General features: G+C 37.5%; 1 protein-coding gene across 4 annotated transcripts in view; it reads right to left on the bottom strand.

Annotated features, from left to right (window-relative positions):
* Positions 1–22600, bottom strand: part of EFHC2 (EF-hand domain containing 2) — a 179716-nt gene that overhangs the window by 37775 nt on the left and 119341 nt on the right. The window lies entirely within an intron of this gene.

The raw sequence follows: 22600 nt of genomic DNA, 5'->3' as shown, positions 1-22600 counted from the left end.
AATGGCGTTGAGATTATTTGGCAGAGCTAAAAAACAAATGACAACGACATATTAACATAACATTAAAAAAATGAGGATTCAAAGCCTAACAAATTGGCTGAGTTGTTTTCAATATATTCTCTATATGAAAGCTACAAATCATGCAGCATCCATTAGAAAGAATGACAACAAAATGGTTAAAATGCAAACTGTTATGGTGGTTAAATGAATAAGCTTCCAACGTCTAGAAAATCTACTTACCAGAAGTATTTCAGTTCTGAAGAATCCCGAATAAACGAGGGAATACGAGGTTTTATTTGCTCTTCTGTTTTAAACTGGTCTTTGAGAATAATGGCTTTTAGTTCTTTTATATGTTTCCTGCCATTATCACTATCATTTAAGAATTCTAGGTTCCCCCAATCAAGATCATCATTAGACAGAGTGTAGGAAAGCCCACAGCTAAGTTACTGACCGATCTGAAGGAAGCGAATTTCACCTATATCTACTTCTCAGGGTTTCAGGGTTTTTATTTTGTTTTGTTTTGCTTTTGTTTTTTTTTTAATGGGAAATGAAGGCTAAATTAAACCAAAAGGACCCCACAACTGCATCTAGTCAGTTTGGGTCAGACAATCAATCGGTAATATTGGCTGGGGGCTCACTGTGCAGAAAAGACTATAAAGTGTTTTGGCATCTGAACTTTTCAGAGTCTATAATCTACTTGGGCTGTCCAAGCACACAGATGAGCTCTCACAGCCACAAACTGGGGGAGCCACTTGAATGAACTGAATAATAATAACAACCCTCACCATTTGCTGAGCATTAGCTAGACGCCAGGTCCTGTGCTTCCAAGTACTTTTGGCATGGATCATAGGTACTATTATCATCCCTATTTTGCAGATGAGAACACTGAGGAACAGAAATGTTAAGTAATATAGCCCAAGTCATGAAAGTCAGAATGCAAACCTCCGTGGTCTGGCTCCAAAGCCCATGTTCCTGCATACTACTCTGACCCTCTTCCATTGGGACACAGAAGACAGAGTCACCAGAGGGAGCGGGGCTCAGTCAGCAAAAGCTTCCCAAAGGCAGCAGGTTTTGAGCTGATTTTTTACAGACCTCTACTCCCTTTACCGTCCATGACCTCTGCTTTGAGGGCTATCACCGATAAGCATAAATAAATATGAGAAAATAATTTCAGAAACCCTGAGTCACCAATCATCTCTGACAGAGGGTTAAGTGACTACAGAGGAACCAACCCAAGGAAGGTCCTCAGCTCATTTAGAATAGTAGTCATGGAATAATCAGTAATGACACACATAAAATGGAATAGTACGCTGAAATGGAATAGCATGCATGAAAAGCATGCTGTTCATTGGTACTTGTTGGTATGAAAGAGGTCCACACTATGTTGATAAATGTAGTATGATCCCAGTGAAATGCAAGGTATCAGTACATATCTATTCATAGACATAAAGGCTGGAAGGATACCTGCCAAACATCTATAGTATTATCCCTGATTGCTGAGATTTCTTTATACAGGCATGTGTCGCTTTTTTTTTTTTTTTTGAGGAAGATTAGCCCTGAGCTAACTTCTGCCAATCCTCCTCTTTTTTGCTGAGGAAGGCTAGCCCTGAGCTAACATCCATGCCCATCTTCCTCTACTTTATATGTGGGACACTACCACAGCATGGCATACCAAGCGGTACCATGTCCGTACCCAAGATCCGAACTGGCGAACCCCGGGCCACCGAAGCGGAATGCATGCACTTAAGCGCTGCACCACCGGGCCAGCCCCGCATGTGTCACTTAAAGACGGAGATATGTTCTGAGAAATGTGCCATTAGGCGATTTCGTCAATGTGCAAACATCATAGAGTGTACTTACACAAACCTAGATGGTATAGCCTACTACACACCTAGGCTATATGGTACCGACTTTATGGGACCACCATTATATCTGCAGTCCATCATTGACTGAAATGTCGTTATGGGGTAAATGACTATATACAAATTTTTGCTTTTTATGAATTTTTGTAATAATCAAGTATTACTTTCATTGTCAGAGAAAAAGTCATTTGAAAGCTTTTTCCTTTTGAGGGTAGAAAACAGTGTGAAGAGGAACAGTGGCACACTCCCAAGGACAAGGGAAAAGAACGTGTGCAGCAATAACTAGAAACTTTCCATGCACCTTTAACTAAACTTATTCTAGCACCACCAGGTCATAAAAGTTTATTTTCCTTTTCACTGGATAAACTGAAATTATCCTGACCTCACTGCAGTTAAAATTTCTATCTGCTGGGTTTCTGTAGGCTTGGGTTTTAAACAGCTCAGTATTCCACTTTCCATGTCTTTATGAGAGTTTCAAACAAGCTGCCCCAGACTTAAAAATGCCCTCAGTCATGCAGGACACCAGGGACCCTGGAGCAGCTGCCAGTGTGGCCCTTGTGGCCACTGCGCCCACACAAGGCCGGTCCTGGGAATCCCAACCAGGAGGTGCGAGCCTTGTCCTGCGGACCTCAAGTGACTACTGCCACTTTGCCCCACATTTGCCATGTGCCCCTTCTTTAGGTCTCACCCGACCCTGTCAAACTTTAATAGGCTTCACAAAGAATGAGGAATCTTTTCAAAAATAGCACACTCCACTTTTTTTTTATTGTGGTAAAATACACATAACATAAAATTTACCATTAGTGGCATTTAGTACATTCACAATGTTGTGTAACTGCCACCTCTCTCTAGTTCCCAAACATTTTCACCTCCCCAAAGAAGCAGTCACTCCACTTCTCTTCTTCCTCTAAGCCCTCTCCCCACCAGACAGCCACTAATCTGCTTTCTACCTCTGCAGATGTGCCAATTCTGGATATTTCACATAAATGGAATCATACAGTATGTGGTCTTTTGTGTCTGGCTTCTCTTGCTTAGCATAATGTCTTCATGTTCATCCATGTTGTAGCATGTATCAGTACTTCATTACTTTTTAAAGCTGAACAATATTCTATTGTATGAATGTACCACATTTCGCTTATCCATTCATGTACTGATGAACATTTGGATCATTTCCACCTTTTGGCTACTGTGAATAAAGCTGTTATGAACATTCATGTACATATTTTTGTTTGAATGCTTGTTTTCAATTCTTTGGGCATATACACCCAGAAGCAGAATTGCTGAGTCATACAGCAATTCTGTGTTTAGCCTACTGAGGACTCACCAGACTGTTTTCTACACACTCCGTTTTTGCCAGCGGTAGCCACAAAAACAAAGGTCGAACTTCCACCAAACATAGCCCTTCCTCACCTAAACCCGCAAAGTGAACCTAAAATAAGATCTGAGAGCAAAGTCCAATCTTGGTACTTACTGCTCAATCATTTAAAGGAAATAAAAATACATTTTAAAAAGTAGCTTTAATTGTATTGATCTGGTGTTCTGCGATTACTGTTGCTAATCTTAAAGATTCAAATGGAGAGTAACCTTCGTCTTTACCTGATATTGCACTACGTTCCTGGCACTAATATTTTATACAGATCATCACAGTATTACTTAGTTAATCTTATAAGGGACACCGCCATAATTTTCTCCCAGTTTTTGTAATTAAAGCCATACGACGGAAAAAAAAACAAACCAAACTGCTCTATGGTATCGAGGTAACTATGCAGAATTCTGAAACATGAAATGCTAAACAGTTTTACAAGACATAATTCCATAAAAGTCACCCAGTCAAGTAATGGTGAAGGAATATCTTTCAAACAAACTAAAAAAATTAGTTTCAATGTAAACAAGGGCTCAAGAGTCTAAGCCCTGGGTTCCAAGGCTTACAAGAAAATCTGGTTGAGTCTAAATTAAACTAAGCTGCAATTTTGATGACAATTAGGTAGCACCCTTTATCATTTCCTTCAATTTGATATTCATCAAATAAAATGTATTTCACTTCCTCTGATCAGAAGCCAGGCATACCTGTTCATATCCTATACCCCCCACCCCAGGCTTTCTGTTATACTTGTGGGCCTAAGCTGCCCAAACAGAACAGAAAATCCTGTTTTACCATCACTTACTCCCCAACCTAGCACACTGTTGGACTAGTGTGGTGCCAGACAGCAGAGGGTGGCAGAGACAGCTGGTAGAATATGTGTCAGAGGAAGGAGACACGGAAAGATACATTAAAGTGGGGCCAACACAAATGTCTGACTAAATAGATTTTGCTACCAGCCTAATCCTAGTTCAAAACCATTTACAAAGCTCTTCAACCTCACTGGAGAACAAGGCCATTACACATGGACACTTTGGCTGGGCACTGCCCACCTCCAGGGAGTACATTTATAGGCTTATGGTATAAATGGTGTCCCCTGGAGTTGTGAGACATGGTGGCCTCACCAGAGAAGCCAAAGAACTCCAGAGAAAAGGAAACAAAGAGGTCACCACAGACTATAAGAAAATCATCTACTCCAGCCTGGGTCACAAACCTGTTTGCAACTGGGAGGTGGTGGTGTTTAGTGGGAGAAGTGTGAGCTTTTGAATTACACAGACCTGGATTAAAATTCCAGCTCCACTAAGTTGAGAACAAGTGGGAACTTTGGTAAATTACTTAACTTCTCTGAGCCTCTGTTCCTCATCTCTGAAATTGGACAAGACCACTTACTTCACAGAATTTTACTTTACCATAGGAGCCAGGATGATCCTGTTAAAATGTAAGTCAGACCACGTCATGTGTCTGTTTAAAACCCTCTCAGGGCTTGCCATCTCTCTTGAAGTAGAACCTGAAAGCCTGATGATGACCTACCAGGCCTGATGTGTTATGTCCCTTCTCCTGCTATCTCTCGGATCTTGTCCCGTCTCTTTCCCCCTGTACCCGCCATACTGAACTCCTTGCTCTTCCTCAAACAAACTAGACATGTTCCAACTTCAGGGCTTTTGCGCTTGCTATTACCTTTACCTGGAATGCTCTTCACGACGATTACATAGTTTGGTCCTTCACCTCCTGTAGAATATCTTCTCATCTGCTTGGGTGTCATATTTTCCGTGAGGTCTTCTCTGACCATCCTTTTTAAAAATGTGACCCCTCCCCTACAAGTCTGGCATTCCCTAACCCCTTCTCTGCTTTCTTTTCCTCAGTGGCATTCATCATACTTCAACCTAGTATATCATTTACTTTCTTATTCCGTATATTGTCTATCCCTCTATTAGAGGGATATCTACTAGAATGTGAGTTCCACAAAGGGCAGGGCTGTCTATTTTGCTCACTGTTGAATCCCAACACCTTAAATAGCCCTGGCACATAGTAAGCACTCTATAATAGTTTGCTGAATAAATGAAAAATGAGGGTTAAGTTAGCAAGATATGAAAAGCATTTAGTATGGTGCCTAGAATTATGAACACTCAATAAATGATAGCAATTTTTATTATTCTCATCATCCCACAGTAGAAATAGTTTCAAGTTGTATTAAACTGGAAGAGTTACTTCTCTTACGCAAGTTTATCTTGGAAAAATGTGAAGTGTTTTTGATAACTCTGAAATCATAGAATTTATCTGCAGAATATAAAAGGAAAATGGTATATCTGTTTTAAATAGTCATATTCAGGATTAAGTTTGAAGTGATCAAGTAATAAACTCCAGGTGTGCCTTCCTTTGCATAATGGATATATTCGAGAAGTGGCACAAATGCTTAATTCTTAGAAATCAAATTAGATGGCCCTTTTCACTCTCTATTACATATAAAGATACTCTCTCTTCATTTTGGTCATTTTTAATTGGCAAGGGCAATTAATGGCCTAATACCTTAGCTTTAAATTCCTCTAATTTTGTCAAGTTCTTAATGACAAGCAAGCACACTGAACCCTGAAATAAGTCCTTTGGAAACTAAAAAACTTTTTGCCAGTATAAATAATTACTGCCAAATTCATCTGCTTTGTAAATTGACTTTTTTCTATATTTGCTCGAAGAGAAGTACATCTGCGCTGAAAATCATTGACCCTGTTTTCTTATTCCAAATAAATGTAAGCAGCTACTAGTTTTCTCTCTATTGCTGCTCTAATCTTCATTTCACATCAAATACTATGGCTTTTCCTGTTTTGACACGTAGTGGATGTACATGGTAATTCTGATTTATTTAGTTTGAAATTCAGCATGTGTTGGTGCACTCAACTTTGAGGCTATTTAAGTGTATCCAAACAAAATGAGATATTCTCATGCAGTTAAGAGGAATTGTTGTCTATTATTAACAATATTCTTCATAGAGGTACAATTTTAGAAGCCCTTTAAAACGCTCATCTATAATTCTTCTACAATTTGATACAATATGCATTTAAACAAGCTACAACAACAGTGTTTTTTGTTTTTCAAATCATGTCAAGATTTTTTGGTAACAGCAAATGGAAGTCTGGATGATGGTGCTTAACTTGCAAGTGGGCAGAAAGAAATGAATATTCATTACATCTACAAGCAAAGTTATTCCTTTTCTACCACCTTTCTTTTCATTAACACCCATCCTGTGTTCAGGGACTGTTTATCTCCAAGCAAATTGCACTTGTTTGGTTTTTTGTTTTTGACTTTTTCTCACTGGTTGCCAGATGGTTTAGAGGCCATGCTGAGTCCTGTGACAATCAGGGGGCCTTACATGGAGGGCAACCCCATATAAGCCCACAGGTATTTACTGATCACACAATGGGATGAACACAAGACCAGGTCTGCGCCCTCCAGGGGCTTACAGTCAACTCAGTAATTCAAGACTTACTCATATAGAAACATATCAAACAAAATATAATCAGATTCTTAATTCTTTCTGAACACACACTTTAAAATTTAAAATTTATTGGCTTTACTCCATTATAAAAGGAACACATTTCTAATTATAGAGAATTTGGACAATATGTAAAGAGCAAGAAAAAAAAGAAGAAAAACCATACATACTCCTACCACCCAAATATAACCAAGTAAACATTCTGGTATACTTCTTTGCAGTCTCTTTTCTAAGCATAGGTATTTAATTGTCTTTTATTTCTTAATGGTTGTGAGCATATTTTATAGTTTTCTTTTTTCATTTAACTAATACAAATTTCCATGTTATCACATATTCTTCTGAAACCAAAATGCTAAACCATACTTCTGTAATTGGATATTTCGTGGGCTTTTTTCAAATTTCTTTATAAATAATGTTATAATGAACATCTTTCTGCATAAACATTTGTATTTAAAATTATTTCCTTCGGATAGTGTCCCAGAAGTATAATTAGGTGGGCAAGAGAAAAGGACATTTGAAAGGATCTTGACACATGGTGTTAAGTTGCTTTTATCCTCCCACCAACAATGTACAAGAGCCCACAGCAATGGATATTATCATTTTTGAAAGTGTTTCCTAATTCAACAGGTAAAAATGATGTCTTGTTTTAATCAATAATGATTTGGTTACTAATAAACTTGAACATCTCTTACTTGCTAAGAATTTTTATATTTCTTCTATTGTGTTCTGTCTGTGTGTGTCTCTTTCCTATGTATCCATTCATTGATTCATTCAACAAACACTAATTGAGTACTTATTCCATGTCAGGCTACACCAACTGATGGAGAATAAGAGAGGAATAGATTAGGTTCAGTCCCCAGCCCTCAATGCCTGCACCCTAGAGTTAATCACAGACCAAGAGAAAAGCCAAGTCAACAAAGTAGAAAAAGGGCTGCAATAAATATGTCCAGAAGCTCAGAGAAAGTACTCCTCATCCAATCTGGCATGTGTATGCATGTAGGGGGAAATCCAGGAAGGCTTCACAGCAGAGGTGGTAGTGGAACAGACCTTGAGGATGAAAGACAATGTGCCAGTCAGAGAAGTAGGGAGGGGAGGGGAGGGGAAGGAGGTTAAGAGGAACGGGAGAAATAACTATATTCTCAAAGATTCAAGGAGAGCAAGAGGATGGTACATCTGAGGAGTTGTACAAAGTATTAATAACAAAAGCTAATATTTATCAAGTGTTTAGTGTATGCCCAACATTGATTTAATTGCTTCACGTGCATGAATTCATTTAATCCTCACAAAAACCCTTTAAGTAGAAACTTTGATTATTCCCATTTTACAAAAGAGGAACTAAGGCCCAAAGAGCTTCAGCAAGTTGCCCAAGGGCACACAGCTAGTAAGTGGTGGAGTCCAGATTTGAACCCAGATGGTCAGGGTTCTCAAGATGAGTAGAACATAGGAAAGCAGAGCAAGAGACAAGTTAGAGTGTTGGCAGGTGGGGCCCAATCATGAAAGGCACACGTGGGGCCATTTGGATTTTCTTCTGCAGGTGAAGGGAATCTCTTGAAGAATGTCAAGCAAGAGAGCAACATGAACAGAGAGCTGGATGTCAGAGCACTGAGGAAGCAATGTGAGGGTAGGCACGCCAGTGAGGGCTGCTGGGGCAGTAGGAATGGGGCAAGAGGATGGAGCCGAGAGGCATCAACTAGGGTTGGATGTGCTTGGCCAAGGATGGGCCCCAGGCCTCTTGTTGAGTGTCTGGGGGACAGGGGCACCATGGAAACTAGTTTTGGACAGCAGGGAGGATACCTTTTCTACTGAGATGAGAAAGGAGGGCAGCAAAGTTGTGGATCCAGGGGCGTGGGGCACGTTTGTTATTTAGGATCTTTACATTCTCTATTAACCTGGAGACGAGGGTTTCTGCTCTGAGTAGGAGGAAAATGGTGAGGTTAGGGAGCTTAAGAGAAAGTCTGAAACATCCATTGTGGGTAATGGGAAAAGGCATAACTAGACCTTGACACATCCTTAACTGCTTCTTCATCCTTAACTGCTCACTGATCCATCAACTGTCCAGCCTGGCATCTATGCCTTTGAATTCTTGGTCCCTATTGGTCCCTTCCCTTCAGCTTATAAACATGCTCATGTCTCTCCCAAGTGAACAGCAAAACCCACCTGCTGACCTTCTGCCCAGCTAAGTCATCCTGGTGGCATCCATCAGCCCAGCAGAACCAGTCTCCCACAGCAAGGAACCACCAAAGTGGCATTTGACAGTGTTCTGACCCTCCTTGGACAAAGTAAGTGTCCCTAGGGTTCCTGGACAACTAAGGGAGAAGGGGAAGGAAAGAGGTCTTAAAAGGAATATACTGATCATTCCTCAAGAGGAATTCCTGACAATACGGCCCATGGGAGCTCAAGGATTAAATGGGAAAGTAAAAGAGAGGTGATCACACGCAGACCTCGAGCAGGGAGAATGTGTCCTAAGGGTTCCAGAGGCGATTTATGGTCAAGACTTCTCCTAGGAGTTTTTTTTTTCATCATCTTGTTTTGTGTTTTCAGTTTTTCATGTATTCTCACTACTACCTTCTATTGCTACTTTTCTTTTGCAGTAAAGACTATACTAGGTTTGCTCTTAGGTTCTGCAATTTTTTTTCTAAAAAGGAACACCATGCACTATGCTTGTCTTTATTTTTTCTCTTAATAATAGGTTTTAAAATTATAAAGCTAATTATAAAACTTAAAATTACATATTTTTTATATATATGTATAATTATAAAACTAATACATCATGGTACAAATTCAAAAAGTATAAAAAGTTATACAATGGATCTCCTCACCATCTCAGTCTCTAGTCTCACTCCCAAGAATTTCTTTTCCCCCAGCTTTACTGAAGAAAACTGACAAACAAAATTGCATATATTTAATATGTTCAACATGATGATTTGATATACATATACATTGTGAAATGATTATTAGGTTCTGCAATTCTATCTGGAATTCTATCTTGGTTAAGTAGAAATTGCTCTAAAGTATTTTAAACTTCTATCTACCTAAATTTCAAAGATAAAGATGAAATATGATTTTATTCTCAAGATGCAATATGAAGTATTCAGCCCTTAGTTTCCTCACTCTCTTTTCTGAATCTTAATTATTTTACCTGTGGCATAAACCATGTCATCTTCCTTTTTAATTTTTCTAACAATGTCATTCACCTTTTGAAATAATGTTTTATGTTTGGATTCACAAGTATAACTTTGTGTGTGTGTGTGTGTGTGTGTATGAAACCTGTTTTAGTGTTCAATACTGTTCCAATTTTGTTTTAAAGATTTTATTTTTTTCCTTTTTCTCCCCAAAGCCCCCCAATACACAGTTGTATATTCTTAGTTGTGGGTCCTTCTAGTTGTGGCATGTGGGACACCGCCTCAGCGTGGCTGAATGAGTGGCGCCACATCTGCGCCCAGGATTCGAACCAACGAAACACTGGGCCACCTGCAGCGGAGAGTGCGAACCTAACCACTTGGCCACGGGGCCAGCCCCCTGTTCCAATTTTTTAAGATAAGATGTCTCCCTTGAGTTCCTGATTTTGGTTTTCTCTTCATGTTCTGGAGTAATGTATTAAGGTAATGTATTATATTGAGTAATTTATTAAAGAAACTATATTATATTTTGTTTTCCTAAAGATTTAAAAACATTTCTATCGTCTCCACTAAAAAAAAAAACAACTTGTCCCCAATTTGTTTACCCTCAGAACACTGAAGATTTTATTACCTGAGGCCATATCTCTTCAGTTTTTAGGTCATTGGTTCTGCTGGTGGTTGGTGCTGTCTTGAAGCTTTGTTTCATGCATGTTTTGTTTGGATGCTCCTTGTAAGATTCTTTCCTTATATATGACCTTTACATTTTTTTTCATATATTTTGCTGGAACAGAGTGAAATCTCTCAATTTCCAGATACTTTTTTTTAGCTTTGAAAAGGATTTCTACAGTACAATTATCTTTGATTATTACTTTGCTTCCATTTGTTCAGTTCCCTCTCTATCTCCATTTTCGCTCTCTTCTTTCTCATCAGTTTAATCCCTTCCTTGTTTTACTCTGTTTGGGGTGTTTCTAAAGATAGCTCTCTGATTTACTACTGAGTCGTCTACAGCGTCCGGTCTTCTATTAGTGTCTCCTCTTTAAATTTTAATTCAAAAAATGTGTTTTGTACATTTTAATATAACTTTTTCCCTATTTTGGTCTGTTTGCTTCTTAAAATGGCCTGCCCTGGCTGAGACCATCATACATCTGGTTGTGACCATAACATAACTAGTTTCTAAAAACAAAAACCAATTTTTCATACAATAAATCACTGTCAGAATCTGCATGGATTCTCCTATATTGCATAGTTGAGTTTTTCTCTGTTTGTGCAAGCTTACAAAAAGGTCTCTAGAGCAGTCTGGGCATTGCTGTGTGCTGGGCTTCACCAAATTCCTCAGGCTCTATCACAGATGGGACATGTGTGTATGTATGGGGGGGGCAGTTAAAGAGAGGAGGGGGCCAATCATATCTATCCTCAATAAATGTTCCCAGTCAACATGGAAAGAGGATAAGTGGCAGAATAAAAGCTGGGAGCTTTGTCCCAATACCCCAACCACTGATAGAGGGACTCCAAAAGAGGCTCTCCATCTTGGTGTCCCTAGAGTTGTGCAGGGCACAATCTGCACCACCCTTACAGTGGCCCTGCCCTAAGACCACTTAATCACAGAGAAGCCCCAAGGTAGACTCTTTGGCTTATGCTCAACTGACAGATTGTCATTAAGGCAACTGGTCTCCTATGCCAGGAAATAAATCAGAAAAGGAAGAAACTTAAGTCCATCAATGAATACAATGATTCACTTCCTTATCAGAATATGAAGTAGGAAAATTTCTTACATTTTATTGTCACAGTCTATTTTTGGATTTGTTTTGGTCTTTTATGAAGAATTCCCAGCTTGGGAGAGGACAATACTGATAAGGACTAAATCACTTATCTGAATCAGAAGTCACAGACACAACCTAGACAATCGACTCAACTACATTTTGATAGTGGCTAGAACTTTTAAACTTTGCAATGTCAGTGAGAAATCATTTTCAATCCAGATAATATAATGAGAACTTGTTCCTGGCTCCTTCTTTTAAACACCCTGTGCTTAAATTATGTAATGAAGCCACAGAATATCAGGCCTAAATATAGCAGTTTCAAAAGTAATACAAGAAATCCATATGCTGATATCCTCATCTATAAAACATAAGTGGCTCTAAACCAAAAATAAAGTAAATATGCTCATCTATTAAGAGTTTGACATTTCTGCTTATAAAACATAAAGGAAAAATGAGCATGAATCAATTAAGATGAAACAAAATGGGGAAGCTGGTTGTCGGTCACAAACCTTACTTCCCTGCCACTTCAGGGGCCATGCTCCCCCACTCTGGGCAGGAGGGAGCCACTCCAGCAAGGTGCTGGGGCACAGTCCCTCCCAGGCCACACAATGGTCATTCCCAGGGTCCAGTTTGCCCAGAGCTGATTTGCAGCAACTAGGCACAGCTACTTCATGCCCAAGACTCCTGCAGGCTGAATTAACCTGCATCGTGGCAGCAGGTACAACCAGAATGGGGAAGGAGTGGGAGGGGCTCGATGCCTCAGGGGCCAGTGAATTTTTCCTACAGTTGTTTCCATCCCTTCTGTGGGATGTATCACTACCCTCATTTCTTCACCCCTGCCCCCATATCTGCACCCTTTTCCACGTGACTTTGTCGTTCTACCTTCTAAATGGGCACAATTTCTTTCCTGCTTCTTGACAATGAAGTCAGCCACAGAACTTGCTTTGGCCAATACAATGATGTGGAAGTCAACGTGTGCAGCTCTGAGCCTAGGCCTCAAGAGGTCTTCCATGTTTCTCATTCCCTGACTGCACTTTTGCTATCACCATGAGAATGGCATACCCAGGTTAGCCCACTGCTGCCCGGAGGAGAATGAGAGACATATGGAACAGAGCTGCCCCACACGGGCACAGCCCAGATCAACCGAATCCCTGACAACCCACAGATATGTGAACTAAATAAGTGCTTACTTTGCATGACACTGAGATTTTGAGGTCATTTATTATATAGCAAAAGTGTGGCAACAGATGATTGACCCACTCTCCCAGACCACACCTTCTTGCACTCTCCTCTCCTTTTTCATCCAGAGGTTAGCAAGAGGCATCTTCATACTCCAGGTTAAGCTAGACCTCATTATGAGCCATGACACATGATGCCCTTAGCAGAATTGCTTTGACTGAATAGTAGTCTGGTGGGATGCTATTGTTTAGTTCTGTGGAATGCTATCAGAAACAGCCACCTGGAGCTCATGTCCCGGGATATTCTGTGGGTATGCTTCTGAGAACACCATACAGCTACCAGAGGGTCCTCTCTGTGAGTAGCCAGTGAAGAATGTCTTTCTTGGGCTCAGCATTAGGATTCCTTCTCCTAAGGAACTGGCTTATTGTTGCTTTATGCTTGCAGTCTCCTATTTCGTGCTGACCTCTAGGAAGTTCAGAGCCCATCTGTGGCTGACCTCTAGTAAATGCCCAGGACTTCTGAGTCTGTAAATACACTCTGTGTGTCAACTTCACCCTGGATCTATAGTTCTTTCCTCCTTTTATTTTTTTCTCTCATTTTTCTTTTTTATATATCCACGTCATATTATAGAATTGCTTGCATCTTAGTAACTCACCTTAAATACATTTCTGAAACAAGGCAAAATATAAATAAGTATAAAACCACATATAATAGTGAGAAGAAAAATTGAAGGGGTATATACCCAGGAAGTTTTTTAATCCCACCCCAACTGCCCCCATTCCAGAAGAGAGCCTTTCTGAAAGGGCCAAGTCAAGGAAAAAGATTTCGATTAGCAAAGATCTCAGAGTTGGTGGAGACATCTGCTGGGCCATTCAGGGGCCCACACATGCTTTCTAGACCCAGAAAGTTTAAGTTCTATGTGGCTAGTGGTGAGGGAAAGTGAATGGAACTAATGTTACTGGGCATTTACTGGCTTTGTGTTTAGCATATATTAACTCACTTAATCCCTCCAGAAATCTCCTTAATTATTCTCATTTCACAGATGAAGAACCTAAGACATTAGGAGGGCAGCTTGAGGAGTCAAACTTAGCTAGTTTTACTCTAAATCTTAACTCATGGTGAAACTATTAGACTGCCTGGTGCAAATCCCAGCTCTGTAACATAATATATGATCTTGGGTAGGTTCCTTAACCTCTCTGTGCCTCAGTTTCCTCATCTGCAAAAGGGGAATAATAACAGTACCCACTTTTTAGGACTGCTGTGAGAATTAAATGAGTTAATATATAGAAAGCATTTAGTACAGCAGCTGTCGCATGGTAAGCAGCATATAAGCATTAGCTATCATAATTATTAGTATGTGGTAGAATAAACTGTCCTTCAAGAAAGGCCAAAATCAGTCTAGGAATTCCTTTTCAATAGGATCCTAACTACTAAGTGAGTGAAAATTGAATCCACACAAAGGGCACTGCCTTTGTTCATGTGTTCATTTATTCATTTATTCTTCCACTAACACGCATGAGGGAACAAAATAATGTGCTGAGTAGCACCAGCCATAAATTCAATGAGATCAAAGAGACACGGACCAATGTGAGCTGGGGCAGTCAGGAACATCTTAAGAGAAGAAATGTAATCTGGACCATGTCTTCAGGGGTAGGAGAAAGCTGAACAGCAAAAGAGAGACCCCTTCCAAAATGGTATGGGAAGAGAATGACACAGATTGGGCAGCCCAGAGACAGCACTGCCAGGTTCCATGGTAGGTGATGATGGTTCAGAGATGAGGCTGGCATTCTCCAAAGCAGCTCATTCATCTCTGAACCTCCATCACCCACCATGGGATGTGGCACAGAGTAGGTGCCTAATATATGCTTATTGAATGAATGATAAACATACATGATTAAACACTTCACTATGAGGCACGCCTTCCACATGCAGTAATTTGGGTTGTAAAATTTACTTAAATGAAAAACATCCAGGTAGGGCCTGCCTTATGGTGGCCCAAGTGTCATTCCCCTCCTGCTCTGTAGTACGCTCTCATTTTACATCATAATTCTTCCTCCGAGGAACAGAAAATTAGCATTTAGTTACTGTTCTCATTTTTTAAAAACAAAATTTGGACTCTAATTAAAGAAGAAAGCATGGGTGGCACTAACCTGATCATTTGTTACCAACTAGATGGCTACATAGCTGCCTTGCTTTTATTCATAGAAACTTCATTTAGAAGAGAGACCATTAGAACATTGTATTTTGGATGAAATAGTAGTTTCACTGTTAATGATTTACCCACTCCCACAAGAATATAATCATGGAAAAAGAAATAAAAGAAGCACAGTATAAATATATATGTATATATAAAACCTCAGAAAGAGAGTTGGTCCTTTTTCCACTCTTTAGAAACATAAGAAATAGTCTATCTGTTTTGGCACAACATTATATGGTTTATTTATTCTAAAATGCCAAGAATTTTTTCTAGCATCCCATAAAACTCAAGGCTATAAGAATGGATATGCTTCAAAAATAGAAAGAGAAAAGCCTGAGAGTTATTAAGATTTTTAAATAGTGGAGCTGATTTTAACTAGGCCTATATGAGCAAAGCCAAATCCATTTCAGCATAAGTATTAATAATAATGTGACATTCCCTAATAATAAAGTGTCTAGTCAGTATTTTCTCCAGTGTAATTTTAGAGAGTCCATATGGAATGGTAGAGAAATTGTGTGTGGCAAAATGGTAGACAAGGCAGCAATTAAAACTCAAACTCCTGGCTGAGCTTGCAAAAAAGGGGAGAAAATGTCCCAGGTACCAAGGCAAAGAGAGAGATGACAGCCAGAAAGGAAGGTGTACAAGCTAATAGGGTGGCACTTTAGGGGAGGTGGGAATCAAACACTATTAACAGGTAAGAGCTTGGACTTTACTGCTCACTCAGGCACAAGAGACAAGGCCTCTGGCCAAGGAGGGTAGCAATTTGGAATTCCTACACATGAAACCTGTGCACAAAGCTAAAACTGTAAAAGGCTGCAATTGAAGTGAAAGAAAGATTAATAAACTCTACTCATTGGCCAAGAGAAATGACAATGGACCTTTTCTCTGCTGAGTCTCTCAGTAAAAAAATAATAAGTTATCTGATAGGACTCAAAGTCAATATTCTGCCTAATAAGAATTTGGAGTACAAATTTATTTTACCCACTTTCTGTGAAAAGCTCCAAGGCAATAAATTAACATCAAAATTGAGATGAAATTAGGTCCAGTTTATAAGCTGGCCTGGAGAGGCAAAATCAAAACTACTCTGAAAGTTCTACTGCTGGATGCTAAAACTAGTGGGCAAAAGTTTGAGGAAAAGCAGAATTTGCATAGTCTCAAAGTCTCTCTCTCAAGGTATTTATTTACTACAAAAGGAAAGACAGTAACTTGACAATGGAGAAATTTGGCAGACACCACCTTAAACAAGTCATCAAGGTCAGTATCACCAGTAGTAAGACATACTGACATCATGAAACCCTGGATATGCTGCACTAAGAAGGACGCATCATTTCTGCAGTATTCTTGCCAAAAATGCATAAACTCAGTCCACCTAGGAGAAGACACCAGACAAATCCAAATTGAGAGACATTCTATAAAATAACTGAACAATACTCTTCAGAAGTATCAAGGTCATAAAAGACAAGAGAAGACTGAGGAATTGTTACAGACTGCGGATGACTATGAAGAAACAACAACTAAATGCAATGTGGGATCCTGGATAGGATCCTGGGACAGAAAAAGGACATTAATGAAAAAAATGGTGAAATGTAAATAATGTGTTTAGTTTACATTATTGTCCCAATGTTAATTTCCCGGTTTTGATAATCGCACTACAGTAAGATGCTAACATTAGGAGAAGCTGGGAGAGGGATATATGGGAACTCTCTGTACTATTTTGGAAACTTTCTATAGGTCTACAATTAGTTCAAAATAAAAGTGTTTAAACAAAACAAAACAACTACTCTGAAGGACCAACCCAAGCAGCAAAGGAACACTGCAGCGGGGAAGAAAGCCCAGTTTAAGATGAGCTTAAAAAACATAAAAGGAAATAATCCACCATGAGTAAGAACCAGCAGATACAACAGAAGGATTAGTACCTTATGAATTTGGGACAATAGAGCAACAATCAGTAATGGACTATGAAATTATTATGTTTAAAACTATTAAAAAGATAAAATATAGAGAAACCATAAGAAAAGAACAAGATGCCATGGAAATCAACAAAAATATTTTTTTAAAAAGTAGCACTTAAGGAATTGGAAAGTACAGCCATTGAATCAATGAACTAAATGATGGATTTAAGGAAACTTCCAAGAATGCAGCACAGAATGAAAAGTAAATCAAGAGAATGAATGAAAGGTTAAAAGACATGGAGAAGAGGGAAAAGCCTGACAAGAAGTTAAGAGACAAAGAGAACAGATTGAGAGTTTGAGAAGGAAAACACAGAGAATGGGCAAGAGACGATATTTGAAGAGATAATTGCTCAGAATAATTCTCAAATTGAAGAATTACAAATAGTCCCAAGATACATTGCATAGAAACTGCAGAACATCAAAAACAAAGAGAGAGGCAATCAAAGGGAAAACAGGCATACAACTACAGAGAAACAACAATTATATTAACAAGAAACTTACTAACAACCATGATGGAGGGCAGAAGACAATAGAATAATATCCTCAAAAGGTCAAAGAAAAAAAACTATAAATCTAGATTTATTTACCCAGTTAAACTCCAAAAGTAAGAGAAAAATAAATCCATTTCAGAAAATAAGAGATTATTCCCAGAGTTACAAAGCAAGTCTCAATAAATATCAAAGAATTAGTATCATGAAAACCATATTCTCTAACTAAATGTAATAAAAAGAGAAATCAAGAAGTAAAAGAAAGCTAACATCATACACACTTGGAAATTTAAAAACAAACAATTAATCAGCCAAAAAAGAGATTATAATAATATTAGGAAATATTCACATATGAAGGTCAATGAACACTAAGCACACTAAAGCCAAAGTAGTACTTAGAAGGCAAATGAAAGCCTGAAGTGCATTTCTTAGAAAATAAAGACTGATGATCAGTGCAACAAATGTCCAACTTAAAAAGTTAGAAAATAAACACAGAGAAAATAGAAAGAAGGACATAATAAAAACAAGAGTAGGAATTAATGAAATAGAAAAGAAAGTTTAAAAAAAGAGGGTCAAATTAAAATCTGGTTCTTTTTAAAACTAATCAAATAAACAACTTTAGTAAAACTGATTTTACAAAAGAGACAAGGCAGAAATCAACGGTAATAGGACTAAAATGGTGATAAATTTTTAAAATTAGATAAAATGGAAAAATTTCTAGAAAATACAATTCTTAAAACCAACTCAAGAAGAAATAGAAATATTGAATAAGATGCATTATCCTTAGAGGAAGCGAATTATTAGTAAAAAATCTACCCCCAGAAAAAAGGAAGGGCTATACGGTTTACAGGCAACTTCTACAAACCTTCAGAGAAGTGATAATACCTACCTTTTACAAACTGCTCTAAGAAACAGAGTGAATGTTCTACAACTTATTTTATGAAGCTATTATAAAACACTGATATCTAAAATGAACAAAGCCAGTATGAGTAAGAAAAAGTATAGGCCTGTTTCCTTTATGAACAAAGATGTGGAAATCCTAAATAAAACATCTGCAGCTACCAAAAACCTACGATAAGCAAAGTAATTAGTGGTGAAATATTAGAAATATCTCTTTTTAAGTCAGGAAAAAGATAAGGATACCTGTTATTACTACTTATATATTAAACTGCAACTCCTAGCCAATACAATAAGAAAAATAGAAAAAATCCCTAAGGATTAAAAGGGAAGAAGCAAGTCTGCCATTATTTACAGTTTATATGACATGGACCAAAAGAAAATCCAAAAGAATCTAGACTCTGAGAACTCAAAAGAGAAAATGAGATCAACATACAAAAAAATAACATATAAAAATCAATAGCATTCATATACACCAGCAACAGCCAATTAGAAAATATAATTTTGAAGTAAAAAGGCAATATTTGCAACAACAACAAAACTATACAATACTATAAAATAAAATATACCATATTCACAGATGGGAAATCTCTATTTCATAGTAACAGCAATTCTGCCCCCCAATTAATCTATAAATTAAACACAACTTCAGTCAAAATCCAATCTGACTTTTTAAAGAGCTAGAAAAAGTGGTCATAAAATTGATATGGAAAATTAAAGGCCTAGGAATAGTCAGAAGAAGAAAAATTAGAACCATGCTACATATCACGACTTACTATGATGCTAGAGTAACAAATTAAAACAAGTGGTACCGGCCCAAGGAGAGACAAGTAGAGAAATTTACCAAAATAGAGCACTTAGAAACTGATTCATATGGATATGGGACCATGAAATATGTCAGATGTGTCAATACAAACCATTGGGAAAAGGATAGACTGACTCAATGTGTGGTGCTGGAACAACTGGCAATTCATATGGTATTTATAATTTCTTAAAGAGGATGCAAAATTCACAAACCATAAATGAAAAATGTAGACAAATTCATTTACAATTAAAAATTTAAACTTCCATATGGCAAAAGACACCATAGAGAAAGTGCAAAGAGAAGCCCAGACAGAGAATGTATCTGCAACACACATAACCAACAGAGGACTAACATCCAAAATGTATCAAGAACAAAGTAATAAGACTTAAATCCCAACAGAAAAATGGGCAATATGCAAAGTATAAAAATATAAATTGATGCTTCCACTTTGAAGAATAATTTAACAATCTTTGGTAAAGTTGAAAGTAGTCACAGCCTATAGCCCGGCAATTCTACTTGTAGAGAAACTAGCACGTATTCACAGAGATGTGTACAAGGACATTCCCTTGCAGCTGTTTGTAATAGCAAAATAGCTGTTTATAAGCATAGGAGACTGAAGAATTACCCCCAAAGATATTAGGTGCTAATCTCTGGAATTTGTAAATTTTCTTGTGTGTGCGCGCGTGCACACACATACACACACACACAAAGTAGGAGGAGGTGATGTGAAGGCAGAAGCAGAGACTGGAGTAATGTGGCCACAAGCCAAGGAATGCCAGCAGGCACCAGAAGAAGCAAGGATCACACTCTCCCACAGAACCTCCAGAAGTAGCATGACCCTGCTAATACCTTGATTTTGGCCCAGTGATACTAACTGGGGACTTCCAGCCTCCAGAACCATGAAAGAATCAATTTGTGTTGTTTTAAGCCACCTAGTTTGTGGTAATTTGTTACAGAAGCCACAGGAAACTAATTCAATAAGTAAGAAACTAATAAACTCTATTTATTCATAAAATGGAATACTATAAAACAATGAGAATAAACAAACTAGATCTACAGTATTGACACAGAAATATCTCAAGATCACAAGGTGATTGAAAACAGCAAGTCTCAAAAGGATAGATACACTTCCATATGGTAAAAGACACCATACAGAAAGTGCCACCATACAGAAATGTACCACTATGTACATTTTTAAATGTACAAAACAATATAATAAATTGTTTATGGATACATATAATAATATATGGATACATATATAATAATCTCTCTAGTTTGAGATCTATATACATATATATGTGGAAAAAAATTAAGCATAGAGATTATATATACATCTTGATACTGGTAAGGGAAAGAGATGTCGAAAGTAAATCTACTTCTTATTTATTTTTTCAAAAGAGAGATAAAAAGAAAATGTAGAAAAATGTTAACATTTGCAAATTCTGGGTAGCGGGTATATGGTATCTTTCAGTTTCTACACATTTTGGTTTATTTAAAAATTTCATAGTTGCAATTTCATTTAAGTTTTAAAAGAGAGAATATCAGATTCAGAATCAAACAGACTGTCTGAATCCCAGCTCTACCCTTAATTAGCTCTGTGACCTCGGGCTAACTAATGAGTCTGCCTTGCAGGGTTATTTTAAGGATGAAATGAGGTTGTATATAAGCGTCCAACACAACCTCAAAGACTAATAGCAAAGTATCCTGGGTAGAAAAGACTGAGGCCTCTGAGGAAACCTAGCCCTGCTGGCCAGAAAAATTATATACAGAAGTGTTTTCCCAAATTTTTGATCAAATACCCCTTCCTTTAAAATTTTTTGAGCAATCATCCTCAATACATGTATACATATCACTTAATAATAATATACTTATGCTATTGTGCTTTTACATATAATAAAATATGTGAAAAATAATGTTAAAAGATTAAACAAAAAATGCAAACCATGGAAAAATAAACATGAATAATGGAAAAGACGATTTTCCATTATAATGGAAAGTAATGGATAGATCATTTATCCAGCCTCTTCTTTTTATAAGTAAGGAAATGAAACCCCAATAGGTAAAATGATCTGGCCACCATTACATGCAGACAACTCATTCTACCAGGCTCCATGAAAAGAGATGCAAAAATTCTAACAAAATTTCAGCAGATTGAATACAACAAAATATAAAAGAGAAAATAACATTATGTCTAAGTAAAAATCAATCAGTGTAAGTCACCATATTAACAAACTAAAACAGAAAACCAATACAATTATCTCAATATATACAGAAAAAGAATTTGAGAAAATCTAACACTCAAGAAAGTAGGGATAGAAGGGAACTTCCTTTTACCTGATAAAAGACATCTACCAGAAACCCTTAACTAACTTTACTCTTAATGTTGAAAGATTAAATGCCTTCCCCCTAATTTTAGGAAGAAGAGAACAATGTTCTCTCTCACCTCTTCTATTCAACATTGTACTGGCACTTCTAGCCAGTGCAAAAAAAAAACAAGAAAAAAGAAATCAAAGGAATCCAGTTTGGAAATAAAGAAGTAAAACTACCTTTATTCACACATGACATGATTGTCAATGCAGAAAATCTGATGGAATAAACAAGAAAGCTACTTTGACTAATAGGTGAGTTTACCAATGTAGCAGGATACAATATCAATATACAAATATCAATCCTATTTCTATATACTAGCAATATACAACTGGAAATTGAAATTAAAAATAATACAATTACAAAAGCATCAAAAATATGAAATGTTCAGGGATAAATCTGACGAGAGATGTGCAAGACCTGTACCCTGAAAACTATAAAGCATTTCTGAGACAAATTAAATCCCAAATAAATGGAGAGATATACCATGTTTATGAGTAAGAAGGCTCAATATTGTTCACAAATTTATCTATAGATTTAATGCAATCACAGTCAAAATCCCAATAGGGTTTGTTGTAGAAATTGACAGGCTGATTTCAAAGTTCCAAAGGAAATACAAAGACCTAGCATAGCAAAAATAACGTCAAAAAAGAAGAGCAAAAGTGGAGGACTAGCACTACCCGATTTCAAGACTTATTATAATGATACAATGATTAAGAAAGTGTGGTATCAGTGACAAGACAGACAAATAGATCAATGGATCAGAAGAGAATCCAGAAATAGGCCCATTCATATAGATAACTGATTTTCAACAAGAGCTCAAAGGCAATTCAGTGGAGAAAGGATAGTTTTTTTCAAATAGTGCTGAAAAAATTGCCTATCTACATGCAAACAAACAAAACTTCAATCCGTACCTCACACCACACACAAAAAATTAACTCAAAGTGGATCACAGACCTGAATGTAAAACCTAAAACTTTAATGCTTAAACATAGAAGGAAACCTTCGTGACCTTGGATTAGGTAAAGATTTCTTAGATACAATACCAAAAGCGTGATTCATAAAAGCAAAAACTGATAAATTGGACTTGATCAGAATTTAAAACTTTTGCACTCCAAAAGACACTT

This window comes from Equus quagga, chromosome 10 (genome assembly GCF_021613505.1).
Source record: "Equus quagga isolate Etosha38 chromosome 10, UCLA_HA_Equagga_1.0, whole genome shotgun sequence".
NCBI classification, from domain to species: Eukaryota; Metazoa; Chordata; class Mammalia; order Perissodactyla; family Equidae; genus Equus; species Equus quagga.
Note: the sequence above shows the minus strand (reverse complement) of the source record. Positions and strands in the feature narration are given on the sequence as shown.